The sequence below is a fragment of the Drosophila bipectinata genome, chromosome 2L (assembly GCF_030179905.1).
Source record: "Drosophila bipectinata strain 14024-0381.07 chromosome 2L, DbipHiC1v2, whole genome shotgun sequence".
Taxonomy (NCBI): Eukaryota; Metazoa; Arthropoda; class Insecta; order Diptera; family Drosophilidae; genus Drosophila; species Drosophila bipectinata.
Window position 1 is genome coordinate 4393014 of NC_091736.1, and position 19195 is coordinate 4412208.

Sequence of the window (19195 nt, forward strand, 5' to 3'; positions counted from 1 at the left end):
GTGCTGGTGTTGGCCTGGACTTGTTTTATGTCCTGTGCAAAATTACATGATGCGGTTCATAAACTAGGATGTGTTGATTACACGTTATGTTATCACTTGGTAAGCATATAAAAGCATAGAATGTCTGCTGGTGCCGCGAAAGTGGTGATGGTATTTAAACATATTAAAGTCACTTTAGCCAAATTTAATAAAAAATTTTCTTTTTTTGTAGGATTGGTGTCGTTTCTTTGGCACCAATCTTTTGGTTATCTTAAAATAATCTTAAAAGTACCAAGCCAATAATTAAGTTGGAAACCACCATGAGACTCAGGGGTTAAGTTAAAAAGTCGGTGACGAAATTAATGCCTTTTCAGGAGACAACTGAATAAATTAAATGATATTAGCCGCCATTTTGTGTGGTTTTTCGCTGACATTACGTATACGCCACATATGTATGACACAAGGTCCCAGCTCCTCGGAATTAAGTGCTAAAATGTGCAAATTAGATTCTGTGGGTTGACGCCAAGTCACAACAACAGGGCTCAGACACACACTTTTAATTACTGGCAACATCAACTTTTTGACACCGCGTCATATGAATTAATTAGCAATTGAAAGCCTTTTGACTCTGAGGTTTTCCCTCCCTCAGGGAGGTACATATAAGAAATATGAACTGACGAGAAATTTATACTCGCGAGTGATAATAGGGAAAAAAATGAGTTGCTCAGTGAAGAAAATTAACTTAGAGCCGACACATTTTAAAAGCTAGACCACGAAAGGTTTTTTTTACTAGAAGATGAAACGTATTTCGAATTCCGACTTTTTAATGGTTAACGATTTGTCAACAATATGCATTATCAGACTGTTGATTGAAATTTCGTAGTGGCACAGAGCGAAGATTGATTTGCCAAGGCAGAACAACACGAACTGAGAAATGTTGAGCACAATGTGCAGTTGAAGATGAAAATGATTGATTCGCCATAATGCCTGGCACAAGGATAGCCAGACCGCTGACTTTCTATGAGTTTTCTATTTGAGTTTTCCCCAGATTCCCACAGCTCTGCCAGTTTAAAACTGGAGCAAGCTGCGTTGAAGCGGTCTTGGCTTGGCTAATCATCAATCAATCATATTGCCTGGGGATTTTCTGGGCCATACATAAAACAAAGGCGAAATGCCTCAGTTTTGATCCGCAAAATATTCCAAGAGTTTGTCTTTGGCTTTTTGCTTGTATTTCTTAGCTTATTCTAAATTTAATTTTATCTGTCAATCAGCATAGAAAGAGATATGAGACGTCTTTAAAACGTAATGGTATAAAAATTGCGTATACGCAGTGTGTTTGCCAGTAAAGTTCCAAAAAAAAGGTCACAGCCCCGAAAATATACACAACTCATGAAATAAGTTCTACCTAGACAGTGGAAACACGGTAAGCCAGACTTAAAACTTTCGCAAATTGATTGTAACTGACACTTATTGGACAGAAGACAATCCTGACACAATTCTAGCCAGGATTTTATACACTTACAAAGGGTACAATAGTTCATAGAAGCATACATTTTACAGAGCTTAAAATGAATAATTAGGATATAATTTTTGTATGTTTTATTCTTGGTATAATTCTTTGAATATTTTAAAAATTAAATTCAAAAAATTTATTGCCCAGCTGACCTTACAAAGAAAATCTTTTTTTTTAACCATTGTTTAAATAGCTTTCAGACAATCATATGGGAAAGACTAATTGAATATGAAAAACCAGATTCCGTGGAGAAGCACCGCTGGAATGCCAGAGGAATGACCCCTGACTGAGTTAAACCGAAAAACTAGTCGATTTGGCAATTTAGATGTACATTTCGTATTGCGGTTTAGTCTCAGATAGACGTGGAACGTGTCTGGAATTTGACCTTTTTCCGCCGTGTGCTTTTCCGGTTTTCCGCTTTTCCACTTTTCCGTTGATGAAATCAAAGCCAGCGAATGAACAGATAAATTGAGTGCAAGCTCTGGATTGCCAGAGGATTGCTCGTTTGGTCAGAATAAATTGTTTTAAATGTATATCAGGGAATAGCATAAAGTTTATCGGGTATTAACTGAAAAAACAAATGTACATGTGGAGTGAGATGGCAGGATGGGAGAAGTTCAACCGAGTTACAACTTACTTACTCACTTACTTACGCCTTCTTCGGTGGCCAACCAAGCGTTAGATTTTTAGAGTTTTTTTTTTTTTTGTAGCCGAGTTCTGGAACTCTGCTAAGTGCCGGTACATGCCGGTAACCTCATGGCAATTGCAATTGCATACGAGGATAAAAAATAGGAAAAAAAAACATTCAAGTAGAATTGAAGGCGGAAGGAGATCTGCGTAAACTGTGTTTAAAGTTCCAGCAAAGTTTTAATTTAAATTGAAATGCTAGAGTGCAGTTGAAGCGAAACGGTTGAGGTTGCATGGCTGCCACCTTGATTGAAGCAATGAATGATTGCCGGGAAACGAGTCCTGGTTCAGGAGTGCCTGGTGCCAAGTTTCCAACTAGGATTTATGCTCCTGACAGTGTTGGTCTGTCACCCTGCCAATAAACCAAAGCCAAAGTCTACGACTTTTCAGTGCCGTTCCTTTAACACTGCGACATCCAAGTAATTTCTATGTCCCATTAAAGGCAATGTGAAAATTATATCATTAAAATAATCTGAATACAAGGCAATTTTTGTCAAATAAAAAATTTACAAATTAGAGCAACGCGTGGGAATAATCATAACAAATTGAGAATTTTTAATAGAAACAAATGAATTTCTAATCTCTTGATTTTATTGTTTTTTTATTGCCGGATCACTTGGGTCAACCAGAACGTTGCTACTCACGAGATTTGGTCCCATATAAGAATTCCATATTCTCGACATCGCTTGCCCCACTTATTGTCAAACATACTTCCAAAATAAGTCGCAGATTCCCAAAAACCTAGGACAATGTTGAAGCTTTTCACCAAGGTCGAAAATCTAATCAGCTAGTGATAGGAAAATACTTGAAAAAAAGCTTCCATGGGTTACGTGAAAATCAGCCTCCATTCAGTCATGTTTTTGAGGCGCGATGTCAAGTTACCTAAAATGGGATTTGAAGTTTTAATGCTTATTGGTGTTGCCCTGACAACATCTCTGAGGACATACCTATGGACAAATGGGGTAGGTGGATTTTACTATTGAAATTAAATTCAAGAATTTAATTTAAGAAACTTTTTTTTAATCAGCCACGTGTATGTGGTGGTAAATATAAGGCCATTGGCTCCAAGTGCTATTATATTGAAAACGACAGCGAACAAATTTGGCTTGGAGCTCTGTATCAATGCAGCCGCTTGGGCGGCCATCTAGCGAGTATCCAAAGTCAGCAGGAACTCAACGACATCAGCAAAGAACTAATGTACTACTCGGAATACTATATTGACATAAGCGATCAAATAGAGGACCGTAAAGGTTTTCTATCTGCAACCACAGGCTTAGCGCCAAATTTCAGACACCCACATCTGGAGGAGAATCAGGAAATTAAGGGGTGCGCCGTCATCAACCGTTTGGGTCACATGGTTGATGCGTATTGTTACCAAAAAAAGTTATTCGTTTGCGAGAAGCACGAGGAAGTCACTCAGGAACAAAAGCAGAAGATAGAAAAAAATTTTAAAAAAATTGGCCACAAGTACTACTACATTGAAAACAACGAGCAGAGAACTTGGATAGACGCCTTCCACAAATGCCAAGAATTGGGTGGACATTTGGCTACTTCGAGAAACGACCAGGAACTAATCAACATTTCAGAAGAACTTCGTCCAGGCTCACAATATTTTATTGACCTTATTGATAAAATAGAGGAGGATCATTATCTATCTATAACTTCAGGTTCAAAAGATAGTTTATTTTTCTGGGCAGATGGCGAACCAAAACCGCGATATAGGAGGGGGGGAGCTGTTGTCATCAAAAAATCGGAAATAGGTACTTATATGGAACATGTTTCAGAATTTGAATCGAATTACTTCATTTGTGAAGCATTTTTTTAGATTTCTTCAAATTTGTAAATTTTAATCAATAAAGATTTCTCAAACTATAAAATATTATATTTATACCAATAATCTTAAAAAAAAAATTCAATAGCTTGGAACAAATTTGATATTTTTTTTTTCCAAGCGCGTGCAAAGTCTAATATAATATTTTTTTTTATTGTTGTGCTATTATTGTCTGATCGCTGAGTTCAACTGCTGCGTTGCTACTCACGAAATTTGGTCTTAGATAAGAATCTGGAGGACTTGGGGAAAATGAAAAAATCAGCATCCATTCAGTCATGTTTTGTGATTCGCGAAGACAAGTGACCAAAATGGGATTTGGAATTTTAATAATTATTGCCGTTGCGCTGACAACGTCCTTGGGGACATATCTTTGGACCCAACGAGCGGTATGTATATCTTATTATTATAATTTTATCAAAGAATTTAATTCAAGTAACGTTTCTTCGGTACCAGTCCCAAAGAGCAAAGAGCTGATGCCCAACAAGGAATACTTCATAGACATAAGCGATCAAATTTATGAACGTGGCGGTTTTCTTTCGGCAACGACAGGCTTAGCGCCAAGTTTCATACACCAAAATCTGGACGACAACTGGCATTTGCGTAAGATCTGCGCTGTTATCAACACTTTGGGTTACATGACCCATGGCTTGTGTACCTCTAAGTTATTGTTTGTCTGCGAGAAACACGAGGAAGCGACTCAGGAACAGAAGCAGAAGATAGAGCAACATTTTAAAAAAATTGGGGATAAGTCCTACTACATTGAACACAAAGAAAAGAGAAGTTGGTTGGACGCCTTTCATAGGTGCCAAGAATTGGGAGGTCATTTAGCAACTCCGAGAAACGATTTGGAATTCTATAAAATTTCAGATGAACTTCGCATCGATTCACGCTATTTTATCGACCTTAATGATGAGCTAAATAAAGGTGAATTTCTTTCTATATCTTTAGGCTCAAAAGATAATTTCCTTGATTGGGAACTACTTGGCGGACCAAAAATGGAATATGGCCTGGACGTTGTTGTCATTGAAAAAACTGGATCGAGTACTTATATGACCCATGCTCCCTCTTATGAAACAAATTTTTTCATTTGTGAAGCGTTAATTTAGGCGGTAATAACATTTTGTAAAACATTTTTTAAATAAAGATTTCTTGAATTGCAAATAATTTCATTTTTTGTTTTATTCCAAAGAAAATTTAAAAAAAATTACCCAGTTTTTTTTTTTAGCCTTTCTCGAAATAATTTAACTATTTCTGTGTTATTTAGTTATATTTTTTTTATTATAGGGTATTTTAATTGTGTTCATAAGTGACATCTCCGACCCTATAAAGTATATATATTCTTCATCCGGATCACCTCCTGAGTTGATATAAGTTTTAAAGCTATGGACTTGAAACTTTTCACAACCCTTTTTTCTTCTGCGTGAAGTATGTATATATGTAAGTCCCAACCTTGGTATTTTTGAAGGTGGGAGCTTGGCGCGTGAACATTCGAATCCGTTGTTTTTTGTTGGATTCTTATTGCCTGATCACTGGGGTCAACTAAAACCTTGCTATTCACGAAATTTGGTCTCAGATAAGAAACTTGAGGACGGCTTGTCTGTCCACAATCACAAGCACAATCACTAAGCACAATCACTTTTATTGAACTTTCAAATCAACTTACCATTAAAGTGTTGGTTTTTTGCCAGTTTTGGTCGGTTATCTAAATATTATCATGAACTTTCATTTCATTCACATTACTTACCTCACATATTGTCGAACCCCTTTCAAATACATAGAACTCGCAGAATCCCCAAAAATTTTACCGAGGTCCAAAATCTAGTCAGCTAGTGATAAGAGAATACTGGAAAAAAATCTTTCATAGGTTACTTGAAAATGAAAAAATCAGCCTCCATTCAGTCAAGTTTTGTGAAGCGCGAAGTCAAGTGAGAAAAATGGGATTTGGGATTTTAATAATTATTGCCGTTGCGCTGACAACGTCTTTGGGGACATATCTATGGACCCAACGAGCGGTATGTATATCTTATTATTGAAATTTGATTAAAAAATTTAATTCAAGTAACGTTTCTTCGGTACCAGCCACGCATATGTGGGGGGAAGTTTAAGGCCATTGGCTCCAAGTGCTACTACATTGAAAGCGACATCGAACAATTTTGGCTTGGAGCTCTGTATCAATGCAGCCGGTTGGGCGGCCATCTAGCAAGTATCCAGAGTCAGCAGGAGCTCGATGACATTAGCAAAGAGCTGATGCCCAACAAGGAATACTTCGTTGACATTAGCCATCAAACTTATGAATCTTATGGTTTCCAATCTGCAACGACAGGCTTAGCGCCAAGTTTCATACCCCAAGATCTGAAGTCCAACGTTTATAAGGAGTGCGGTGTCATCAACAGTTTAGGTCAAATGACCCTTGCCTTGTGTAACACAAATAAGTTAGTTGTCTGCGAGAAACACGAGGAAGCGACACTGGAACAGAAGCAGAAAATAGAACAACATTTTAAAAAAATTGGGGATAAGTTCTACTATATTGAACACAAAGAGGAGAGAAATTGGATGGATTCCTTCCATAAGTGCCAAGAATTGGGAGGACATTTAGCTACTCCGAGAAATGATTTGGAATTCATAAACATTTCAAAAGAACTTCGCAACAACTCACTATATTTTATAGACCTTAATGATCAGCTAAATGAAGGTCAATTTCTGTCTATATCTACAGGCTCAAAAGATAATTACTTTTCCTGGGGAATTGACGAACCAAAAATGGATTATGGCCTGAGAGTAGTTGTCATTGAAGTAACTGGATCGAGTACTTATATGCGACATGCTCCCTATTATGAATTATATTTTTTTATTTGTGAAGCGTTAATTTAGGCGTTAACTAAGATTTTTTAAGCTGATTAAATAATATGTCCGATAATTGATTAAATAAAGATGTCTTGAATTGCAAATAATTTCGTTTTTATGTTTTATTCCAAAGAAAATTAAAAAAAAAATCATTTTTTTTATTTTAGCCCCTCACGAAATAATTGGACTAGTTTTGATAGTTTGTTAGTTATTTTTTTTTTATTATATATTTATTTTTTATTTTTGTTCATAAGTGTGCAACGCCGTAAAGCATCTCCGACCTTATAAAGTACATATATCCTTCATCAGGATCACCTCCTGAGTTCATATAAGCATGTATGTATATCTGTATGTTTGTTTCTACGCTCAGTAGTCTCTCAGTTTTAAAGCTATGGACTTGAACCCTTTTTTCTTTTGCATGCAGTATATAAGTCCCAACCTTGGTATTTTTGAAGGTGGGAGCTTGGGTCTTTTTTAAAATTTTTTATTTTAAGAAATTGGTTTTAGAATGAAATTCTATTGAGGATCGGCAGACTATACCCGATATTTGATATATATATTCAATCCTAACTGCAAGGGTGTATCAATTCAGGCTGCGCCAGAAGTTAGCTTTCCTTTCTTGTTTAATTTGAAATTGAGTAAAAAATAAAAAAAAACCGCACGTGAACATTCGAATCCGTTGTTTTTTGTTGGATTCTTATTGCCTGATCACTGGGGTCAACTAAAACCTTGCTACTCACGAAATTTGGTCTCAGATAAGAAACTTGAGGACGGCTTGTCTGTCCACAATCACAAGCACAATCACTAAGCAAGAGATTTTATTGAACTTTCAAAATCAACTTACCATTAAAGTGTTGGTTTTTTGCCAGTTTTGGTCGGTTATCTAAATATTATCATGAACTTTCATTTCACATTACTTACCCCCACATTGTGTGGCCCACATATTGTCGAACCCCTTTCAAATACATAAAACTGAACTCGCAGAATCCCCAAAAATTTTACCGAGGTCCAAAATCTAGTCAGCTAGTGATAAGGGAATACTGGAAAAAACCCCTTTCAAATACATAGAACTCGCAGAATCCCCAAAAATTTTACCGAGGTCCAAAATCTAGTCAGCTAGTGATAAGGGAATACTGGAAAAAACCCCTTTCAAATACATAGAACTCGCAGAATCCCCAAAAATTTTACCGAGGTCCAAAATCTAGTCAGCTAGTGATAAGAGAGTACTGGAAAAAAATCTTTCATAGGTACCTTGAAAATGAAAAAATCAGCCTACATTCAGTCATGTTTTGTGAGGCGCGAAGTCAAGTGAGCAAAATGAGATTTGGAGTTTTAATAATTATTGCTGTTGTGCTGACAACGTCTTTGGGGGCATACCTATGGTCCCAACGAGCGGTATGCGGATCTTACTATTGAGATTTAATTGAAGAATTTAATTCAAGTAACGTTTTTTCGGTACCAGTCCCAGCCACGCATATGTGGTGGAAAGTTTAAAGCCATTGGCTCCAAGTGCTACTACATTGAAAGCGACAATGAACAAGTTTGGCTTGGAGCTCTGTATCAATGCAGTCGCTTGGGCGGCCATCTAGCAAGTATCAAAAGTCAGCAGGAGCTCGATGACATCAGCAAAGAGCTGATGCCCAACAAGGAATACTTCATAGACATAAGCGATCAAATTTATGAACGTGGCGGTTTTCTATCGGCAACGACAGGCTTAGCGCCAAGTTTCATACACCCTGATCTAAAAGACAGCCATGACTCTTTTTCCACGTGCGTCTTCATCAACACTTTGGGTCATATGGATTATAAGTCATGTGACCTAAAAAAATTATTCGTCTGCGAGAAGCACGAGGAAGTCACTCAGGAACAAAAGCAGAAGATAGAAAAAAACTTTAAAAAAATTGGTCAAAAGTTTTACTACATTGAAAACGAAGAACCCAGAATTTGGTTGGGCGCCTTCTTCAAATGCCAAGAATTGGGTGGACATTTGGCTACTTTGAAAAACGACCAGGAAATAATCAACATTTCACAAGAACTTAATCCTGGCTCACAATATTTTATAGACCTTACTGATACGTTGGAGGAAGATAAATATCTGTCTATAACTTCAGGTTCAAAAGATAATTACATATACGGGGGAACTGACGAACCAAGAGCGGTACATGGATGGGGGGAACCTGTTGTTATTATAAAATTTGAAGTGGGTACTTTTATGGCACATGTTTCAGAATTTGAATTGAATTACTTTATTTGTGAAGCATCCATTTAGATTGCTGAAATTTTCGATCAATAAATATTTCCTAAATTGTATATTATTATTGTTTCTTTTTTTATTTCATCCCAAGGTTAATGTAATTTAATAAAAGTTTGGCTGATTGGAGTTCAACAACTATGGGCTAAACCTCAAGTATGGGGCTGCCCATTGGCAATTCTAAGAATTTTTGTGGAATTCTTTAAAATTATATTCCAACTGAAGCTTCACAAAAACTACGAATTACCTCATTGCGAATTACTGAGTTACTTAATTAGCTTAAGAAATCTAGCTGAGGTCGAAAAATCCATTAGCTCGTGTCTGATAAGAAAAACTGTATTTAAAAACAAGTTCTGGAATCATCTAGAATTTAAGCAGATTTTAGGCTAATATAATGATTATTATATATTAATGCATCATTAGAAAGAACATTTTTAAAACTTGGCCACTAGTACTAACTATAATCGGTTATAAAATATAATTAAAAATACATTCGTAAAATGAATTAAATTGTTAAATACCCCCATTTCAGTTTTCAGCAGTTTCCTCAGTAAAGATCACCACGTGCGGACCACGAACATTAGACAATCTTTAGGTCTTTAACCGAGGGCAAATGTCTAGTCATCCGCCCTTTTTTTCTTTGATATGAAATATTTCGTCTAAGTGAGAATTCAAAAATCAGCCTACATTCAGTTAAGTTTTGTGAAGCGCGAAGACAAGTGACCAAAATGGGATTTGGAATATTAATAATTATTGCCGTTGCGATGACAACGTCCTTAGGAACATATCTATGGTGCCAACGAGCGGTATTTATATCTTATTATTGAAATTTGATTAAAAAATTTAATTCAAGTAACGTTTCTTCGGTACCAGTCCCAGCCACGCATATGTGGGGGGAAGTTTAAGGCTATTGGCTCCAAGTGCTACTACATTGAAAGCGACAATGAACAAGTTTGGCTTGGAGCTCTGTATCAATGCAGTCGCTTGGGCGGCCATCTAGCAAGTATCCAGAGTCAGCAGGAGCTCGATGACATCAGCAAAGAACTCATGCCCAACAAGGAATACTATATTGATATAAGCGATCAAATATCGGACCGTCATCTCTTTTTATCTGCAACCACAGGCTTAGCGCCAAGTTTCAAACACCAAAATCTGGACGACAGCTGGGACATTTATAAGAGATGCGCCGTCATCAACCATTTGGGTCGAATGGGCCATACCGGTTGTAGCACCAATAATGGATTATTTGTTTGTGAGAAGCACGAGCCAGCCACACAGGAACAAAAGCAGAAGATAGAGCAAAATTTTAAAAAAATTGGCGAAAAGTACTACTACATTGAAAACAACGAGCAGAGAACTTGGATGGACGCCTTCCACAAATGCCAAGAATTGGGAGGTCATTTAGCAACTCCGAGAAATGATTTGGAATTCATAAAAATTTCAGATGAACTTCGCGACGACTCAGGATATTTTATCGACCTTACTGATCAGCTAAATGAAGGTCAATTTCTGTCTATATCTACAGGCTCAAATGATAATTACATACACTGGGGAACTGACGAACCAAAAATGCAATATGGCAAGGTAGTTGTTGTCATTGAAAAGACTACATGGAGAACTTATATGCGACATGAATCCTCTTATGAATCAAATTTTTTTATTTGTGAAGCGTTAATTTAGGTTAATAAAATTTTTTAAGCTTCTACATGTTTTCAATAAAGATTTCTTATGATTTATTTCAATGAAAATTAAAAACAACATATATATTTTTTATTTTATCCACTCACAAAATAATTGGACTACTTGTGGCCATTCTGTTAGTTAGTTAATTATTTAGTCTGTTCGTTGTTTTTTGACTATGGTAATGTTTATAAGTGTTCACCCAGATAAGCCTAGGTTTCCATAGATGAATAATCTTTCCAGCTGTTTTTCTCTTATAAACAAATTTTTGGAATCATTGCATATTTGCACTTTTTGGAAGAGAAGGTCTCGGAAAATGTAATCGTTTCTTATATTCTGATGCAGATTGAAAAGTTTACTATATAGCCATAGCTTTTGAGATTGAAACAAGTAAGATCAGGAACAAAATATAAATTACCTCTTGAATATTTTTATATAAATCATATATATATTTATTTCCAAAGCAATATGTATATAATACATATATGTACATATGTAGGGCATATATTTAAAAAATGACTTAATAGTTGCATTAACCTCATTGATCTTTAGTGAATTTATATCAATTTAAAACATGTTTTCTGAAAAAACGTCCATGCTTCCCAAACACTCGCTGATTGCAGGTCAAATGCTATGGACCATCGCAAACCAAAACGGCGTTGGGGCCAATCGCAAGAAACCGAAGACAGAAACAGACGTGATTTATTGGCAAGACACACACGAAGACGGACTTGTCCGCATGAATGGCATTCTACTGGGAGTGGCGGAGGGCCTAAAGCCACTCTTTTGTAAGGCGAAGCCTATGGCCAAAGAGCTCATAATTGCTGTTTGCCAAGTTGAACTTTGGCTGGAGGAAGATTTTCATTTGAGATGGTTGGTTTTGTTTGTTGAAATTGCCAATAATGAATGGTTTCGGCAGAGGCTCTACCTAAATGGTAATCTATTATGCACAAAGCTTGGTAGTAACAAAAATATTCAATTTGTACAAAGATATCCAAATTAAAGTATTAAAAAATAATTTTCAACACGCACTTTGTAGGACCATGCTCTTTTGACTTTCCATCTCGACTGTTTTTCATTAAATATTTACTTTCATGTTTATTTGTGGTCATTTTTTTATTTCTCTGACTTGAGTTGAGTTTTCCCTTTTTTCTGGCCGGTATTCCCTCTATGGTCATACATACTTAATGTGGATTTAAAATGCGTGCTCATGCAATTTCTCACACAAATCCTTTTATTGCACATTTGGCTTATACCAGGGTTTACGTACCAATTTTGTTCCGCTCTGCCCTTCGCCCTCCTTGGTCACGCCCCCCATTTCGGTCCAATCTGATCCGATGTGGCTGCGTTTTTATTTGTCCAGCCATCGCTTGAGGGCCAACAGCCGCCTACTTTATTGGTCACATAACAAACAAACAAACCAAAAAAAAGATTACAGCCGACAGGAGTGGCAGGACTAACAAGGCAAAGGAATGACCATGGAAAGCCATGACCTCTTGCCGTGTTTCCCCAGATGTGTGGCGATACGAATCTTTATGTCTACGTGGTTATAAAAATATGATGAGAATTTTATTTATATAATATATTCCAATTTTTGTTCTGTTATTTATTCTTTTTTAGGGTTTTCTTGTTATTGTTTCCCAGTAGACAGTGAATTGTTGTATTTATTGGTCAAAATATGGTAACCATTTATTGACAATTTCATGCAAAACTGGTTGACACATTTGTGGTAAGCAATTCTTTTTTAAAAATTAAATTCTTTATCAGATATGAAGACATAAAATTCGTTTTTTTTAAATGAATATTTACGAACATTTTAAACTTTTTTAAATAAGCTAAATATACACGACTTGCTATTTGACTTGCTTATAATCGATTCTCCACCATTCTGCATCAAAATCCTGAGACAAAATATTTTTCAGAATTTTTGTCCATTTTTCCTGACCGATTCCCTGAAAATGGTGTTTTGCCCTATAGGGCCCACAGCGATGGCTATATCTTCCTCAATTCTCATCCGATTCTCAAGCGGTGTGTTTTAAACGATTTCTATATCGATTCTCCACCATTCTGCATCAAAATCCTGTGACAAAATATTTTTCCAATTTTTTGTCCTTTTTTCCTGATGGGACCCCTTGAAAATGGGTTCTCCCCCTTAGGGCCCACTGCGATGGCTGTATCTTCGCCAGTTCTCATCCGATTCTCAAGCGGTGTGTTTTACACGATTTCTATATCGATTCTCCACCATTCTGCATCAAAATCCTGGGACAAAATATTTTTCCAATTTTTTGTCCTTTTTTCCCTTGAAAATGGGTTTTCTCCCCATAGGGCCCACTGCGATGGCTGTATCTTCCCCAATTCTCATCCGATTCTCAAGCGGTGTGTTTTAAACGATTTGTATAGCGATTGCCCACCATTTTGCATCAAAATCCTGTGACAAAATATTTTTCCAATTTTTTGTCCTTTTTTCCTGATGGGACCCCTTGAAAATGGGTTTTCCCCTATAGGGCCCACTGCGATGGCTGTATCTTCGCCAGTTCTCATCTTATTCTCAAGCGGTGTGTTTTAAACGATTTCTATAGCGATTGCCCACCATTCTGCATCAAAATCCTGAGACAAAATATTTTTCCAATTTTTTGTCCTTTTTTCTGATGGGACCCCTTGAAAATGGGTTTTCCCCTATAGGGCCCACTGCGATGGCTGTATCTTCGCCAGTTCTCATCTTATTCTCAAGCGGTGTGTTTTAAACGATTTCTATAGCGATTTCCCACCATTCTGCATCAAAATCCTGAGACAAAATATTTTTCAGATTTTTTGTTCATTTTTCGTGATGGGACCCCTTGAAAATGGTGTTTTCCCCTATTGGTTCCACAGTGATGGCTATATCGTCCCCAATTCTCATCCGATTCTCAAGCGGAGTACCTTAATCGATTTCTGGATTGATTCGCCACCATTCTGCATCAAAATCCTGAGAGAAAATATTTTTTAGATTTTTTGTCCATTTTTCGTGATGGGACCCCTTGAAAATGGTGTTTTCCCCTATTGGTTCCACAGTGATGGCTATATCGTCCCCAATTCTCATCCGATTCTCAAGCGGAGTCTTTTAAACGATTTCTATATCGATTCTTCCTTAATCTGCATCAAAATACTGAAACAAAATATTTTTCAGATTTTTTGTCCTTTTTTCCTGATGGGACCCCTTGAAAATGGGTTTTCCCCTATAGGGCCCACTGCGATGGCTGTATCTTCGCCAGTTCTCATCCGATTCTCAAGCGGTGTGTTTTAAAGGATTTCTATATCGATTCTTCACCATTCTGCATCAAAATCCTGTGACAAAATATTTTTCCAATTTTTTGTCCTTTTTTCCTGATGGGACCCCTTGAAAATGGGTTTTCCCCTATAGGGCCCACTGCGATGGCTGTATCTTCGCCAGTTCTCATCTTATTCTCAAGCGGTGTGTTTTAAACGATTTCTATAGCGATTTCCCACCATTCTGCATCAAAATCCTGAGACAAAATATTTTTTAGATTTTTTGTTCATTTTTCGTGATGGGACCCCTTGAAAATGGTGTTTTCCCCTATTGGTTCCACAGTGATGGCTATATCGTCCCCAATTCTCATCCGATTCTCAAGCGGAGTCTTTTAAACGATTTCTATATCGATTCTTCCTTAATCTGCATCAAAATACTGAAACAAAATATTTTTCAGATTTTTTGTCCTTTTTTCCTGATGGGACCCCTTGAAAATGGGTTTTCCCCTATAGGGCCCACTGCGATGGCTGTATCTTCGCCAGTTCTCATCCGATTCTCAAGCGGTGTGTTTTAAAGGATTTCTATATCGATTCTTCACCATTCTGCATCAAAATCCTGTGACAAAATATTTTTCCAATTTTTTGTCCTTTTTTCCTGATGGGACCCCTTGAAAATGGGTTTTCCCCCATAGGGCCCACTGCGATGGCTGTATCTTCGCCAGTTCTCATCTTATTCTCAAGCGGTGTGTTTTAAACGATTTCTATAGCGATTTCCCACCATTCTGCATCAAAATCCTGAGACAAAATATTTTTCAGATTTTTTGTTCATTTTTCGTGATGGGACCCCTTGAAAATGGTGTTTTCCCCTATTGGTTCCACAGTGATGGCTATATCGTCCCCAATTCTCATCCGATTCTCAAGCGGAGTACCTTAATCGATTTCTGGATTGATTCGCCACCATTCTGCATCAAAATCCTGAGACAAAATATTTTTTAGATTTTTTGTCCATTTTTCGTGATGGGACCCCTTGAAAATGGTGTTTTCCCCTATTGGTTCCACAGTGATGGCTATATCGTCCCCAATTCTCATCCGATTCTCAAGCGGAGTGTTTTAAACGATTTCTATATCGATTCTTCCTTAATCTGCATCAAAATACTGAAACAAAATATTTTTCAGATTTTTTGTCCTTTTTTCCTGATGGGACCCCTTGAAAATGGGTTTTCCCCTATAGGGCCCACTGCGATGGCTGTATCTTCGCCAGTTCTCATCCGATTCTCAAGCGGTGTGTTTTAAAGGATTTCTATATCGATTCTTCACCATTCTGCATCAAAATCCTGTGACAAAATATTTTTCCAATTTTTTGTCCTTTTTTCCTGATGGGACCCCTTGAAAATGGGGTTTCCCCCATAGGACCCACTGCGATGGCTGTATCTTCGCCAGTTCTCATCTTATTCTCAAGCGGTGTGTTTTAAACGATTTCTATAGCGATTGCCCACCATTCTGCATCAAAATCCTGAGACAAAATATTTTTCAGATTTTTTGTTCATTTTTCCTGGACCTCTTGAAAATGGGTTTTCCCCATAGGGCCCACAGCGATGGCTATATCTTTCGCATTCCTGAGCCGATTTTCAAGAGGAGTACTTTAAACGATTTTACCGAAGTTATGGCATTTCCGATTAATTACTTATAGGAGACTTATATTAACTTAGGAGGTACTTTACACTTTATAAGATCGGAGATGCCGCCTTTACTGCGTTTCACACTTTTGACCAAATACCTGTTGCACGGATATAAAAATAAAATAAATAAAGAAAAGTTAGAAAAAGTAAAAAAAAAAGTGTCGACTCAGTTCATGAAAATTTCAAAGCCACGATAGACAGCTTTTGCAACTCCCTTGAAGATGCAGCCCACGTTGAAGTTGCAGCGAAATCTGCAGCATGTGAGAAGTTGCAAGTTAGTTGCCGTGGTGGGGTAGTGGGGGAGATGATGTGATTTTTTTAGATAGAAAGAGTTGCAGTGCGGCGGAAGAGCTCTTCAAGTATTCAAAAGTCATTCCATTACGAAAATGACTTGAAAATGCTTACAAACTGAGTGAAACAAGAGGAAAGCAAAGAGCATTGAATTCTTGTCTTTATTTTATTATTTTGCGCATTCTCAGATGGGTTTCTTTACCAGCCCTCCTTTTGGTGTAAAAATTCAATGACATTTCCTTCCATTTTTTAGCGAATTTGTAGAGTTGTTGGACCAATGCTGGCTGTGGAGCTACGATTTCAATATAGTATGTTTGGCTGCTTTTGGCCCGCTTTTGAATTTTGGCAGCCTGACAGTCTGGCTGCCATTGAGTTCACACTGACAGCTGAGATATCTGGTAGCCAAAGGAGCTATATATGCGAAAGTATATGCATCGGCGGCATCAAGAGGCGCCACTTGGACGCCACCGGGCCCAGTCTCGGGGGGACTTGCATCTGAAAGCTGGCCAAAAAGATTTTTTTATCTGAAATCTTGATTAGATGTATTTTAAAGCTGAAACGAATTTAAGCATATTTCATAGTTTTCCTTTTAAACTTTAAGTTATAAAGTTTTGAATAAAACGACTCGTATTAGCAGAAAACTGTTTAAATAATTTTACTCCAAGCATTTAAGTAACAACACCTGTTCTCAAATCCTTAAGCCTTTTCAAAGGCTTGACTATGCAAGTGGATCTCTCTATCCTTCCTCGCTTTAAGGACACTTAACTTTAGTCGGCAAACAACAACAAGTTGTTCGTCCTAAAAGTGCGGTAATTGATGTCAAAATGTCAATTACCCAAAATGTGCTTAAAACACTTGCACCGCCGGAGAAGAAGGCAGCCGGTGAATGGGCTCTCCAGGATGCAGACCAGTTCATGACAGGATCTGGGGACAATATAAAATCGATAGCCCAAAGTGTTTAATTGGCTTTGTGCGACCTCACACATAAACATACCGGACTTGCCATCCACAAAAATGTCCAAACTTAAATTTGCATAGCCATGGCATGAGAAAATGGAAAAAGAGACGGACAAAAGCCTAAATTGCAGCTTCTTGGGAAGAGTAAAGGGGAAAAAGGAGCAACGACGAGGGCAGAGAAGAGTTTCCTTAGTTCCCTTAGAATTTCTGCAATGGTCTTTCAATTTCATTTCGCTGAATTCATTAGATGTAATTACGAAATCACAAAAGGATGCAGAATGGAGCTCCTGGTTACACTCAAATCCTCCTCCATTTGCCCTCCATTTGTTCAATTTCATTCATTCATCCCAGCTCTGGCCATTTAAATTGGAATATTTAATTGATTAGGAAATGAGTTGAGCCGAGATTGAAGACGCTTGACGCATTCCCAATGGATCGACCAAGACACTTGTGGTTTTACCTTTAAAATCCATTTTATTCCACTCATAATGGGCTTACTAATTATGGATTTCATATTCTTCTATTTCAATGATTGAAAGATAAAATACCTATACAAAGCTTGTGTATAGGATTAATCAAAATTGTAATGCACTTTCCTTAATAAAGCCAAATCCCAGAGACCATAAAAACTACAAGAAAGCCAAGCTTTGTTGACTTTTGTGTCTCTGGGGTCTCAGAAACTTTAGATCGCCCCCGGCAAAGGTTACGCCCATTAATATCTGGGATTAGTCAAACCCTCATTTGTATGGAGAGCTGTCTGCACTGCTGGGAAAATGCCCCATCAGGCCGCAGCTAATCTGTTCCCTGTGGCTGCCATGGAAAATGGGGGCGAACAGGGTTTGTTTTTCGGTCCGCCCGCAATGGTAAAGCCGATGTTCACATATTTATGATCACTCAATTACTGTGGGCGGTGTGGAAACAAAGGGGGGGACTCTTTCATTTCGCTTATGGGCCTCGTATTATTTATGCCCTTCTTTTTTTTTTGTTTTGGTTTTCGTTTCTTAGCCTAGTTCCCTCCTAGGATGACAGTGACCCTCCTACTTTGTGTTTTTGCATTAGGCCGTGCCCCGTGCCGGGCATTATTGTCAATAATTTATGTGGGAAATGTGCGGCAATGTACTCGTAAATAGTTAAAAATTATATTTGATTAGTGCCGTCATTGGTCGTAAAGCACAAAACATGTTTCCAAAACTCACACTAGTTTCACAAAAAAATTGTTTTTTTTTTGTCCACGAAAGTGAGATTTATTTTGTTGATTGTGCAAGTGTTTGGCCACAAATTGAGACAAATTGTTTAATGGGGAAATGAAGCAGTAAAGAGATAATGTTAAAGTCTGAGAGGAATCATCATCAACCAAGATGCCCCAGAGGCCAACCCAATTGATAACAGTATAATAAACTTTTGTTTTGGTGTTCGTTTTTAGTTTAGAATACACTTCAAATTCAATTTATTTTGTTATTATTCACTTTCCAAATCAGGTGAGAACAAATCCGATATTATTCTAGAACAACATGACTTTTCATCCATCCCTCAATTAATTATCAAAAGAAACCCATAAATACCAAAAAACAAATAAAGTTGGGTTTGACCTTTAGACGCTACCCATATAAAGAAGTTTTTGTTTTCTTCATTTTAATTACCTCACACGAAAGCATCCGAAACATATTGGTTAAATAATTTCCATTTAACATGGACTTTTAAGTCTGCGGATGATGCTTAATGCAGTTTTCTTGTAGCTGCCTGCATATGAACCGATTTTAGATACTTCTCCCCCCGACTATGGAAAAGTGACAGGATAGGCGGGAAAACAACAAAATCTCCAGCTTCGGCTCTGGGCCAATTAGTCAAATTTCAAGCTATATACTTTCAATTAATTTATTATGCAGAGTCTGCAGACCAAAGGAAAAAATAATTCTCAAACATATTTTATTCTATTTTCCTAGGAACGAGCTGTCCAAACCGGTTCAAACACCAACCAAATGAACCCTACAGTTGGCCTTTTTCTTTGGGCCAACTCGTGCATGCATATCTAAATTTTAATTGTCTGGGCAAACAATTCTCGATTAAAAATGGGATAATTGCTTACAAATTGGAAAGAGCATTTTCACTCTTTTGTTGGCCAAAGTTTTTCTTTTTAGGTGATAAGGGAAATGTTTAAGTGTACCGCCCATCCAACGCTGGGGGTCCTTGGGTTAGAAACCGAAGCGTGTTGACTTGAAAAAGTGTTTGGGCTTGAC

At 37.4% G+C, this 19195-nt stretch overlaps 1 long non-coding RNA gene across 1 annotated transcript; it reads left to right on the plus strand.

Moving 5' to 3' along the window:
- Positions 1 to 9821: 9821 nt before the first annotated feature.
- LOC138925899 (uncharacterized) lies at positions 9822 to 10863 on the plus strand. The gene is made up of 2 exons (XR_011442130.1): positions 9822 to 9911; positions 9979 to 10863. It is a non-coding gene; the product is annotated as an uncharacterized lncRNA (long non-coding RNA).
- Positions 10864 to 19195: the final 8332 nt, after the last annotated feature.